Source organism: Mesitornis unicolor, unplaced genomic scaffold (genome assembly GCF_000695765.1).
Source record: "Mesitornis unicolor isolate BGI_N332 unplaced genomic scaffold, ASM69576v1 scaffold23149, whole genome shotgun sequence".
NCBI classification, from domain to species: domain Eukaryota; kingdom Metazoa; phylum Chordata; class Aves; order Mesitornithiformes; family Mesitornithidae; genus Mesitornis; species Mesitornis unicolor.
Genome location: NW_010208251.1, coordinates 8,548 through 8,787, shown reverse-complemented (window position 1 = coordinate 8,787; position 240 = coordinate 8,548). Strand labels below are relative to the sequence as shown.

Sequence of the window (240 nt, the reverse complement as noted above, 5' to 3'; positions counted from 1 at the left end):
GTGTGACGCAGCCGCTTGTCCTGTGGACGTGGTGGGCTCCTCTGCTCATGGAGCTGGGGTCCAACTCGGGAGGTAGCTGCTGCAGTGGATACCTGGGCCAGTGCAGGGGAGTTTAACATCCAGCCGAGGTCTGACCATGGATCCTGAGTCCGAGCAGCACCGGGGTCCTTGCAGCCTAAATGTGCTGGGGATGCAGGGCTTGGTGCAGCCTGAGGAGCGGGGTGGGGGCGAGGTGCGGTC

At 64.2% G+C, this 240-nt stretch overlaps 1 protein-coding gene across 1 annotated transcript in view; it reads left to right on the top strand.

Moving 5' to 3' along the window:
- Positions 1 to 240, top strand: part of BSG (basigin (Ok blood group)) — a gene marked incomplete at its 5' end in the record, with an annotated part of 9,270 nt that overhangs the window by 2,584 nt on the left and 6,446 nt on the right. The gene's annotated exons all lie outside the window — the stretch shown is intronic.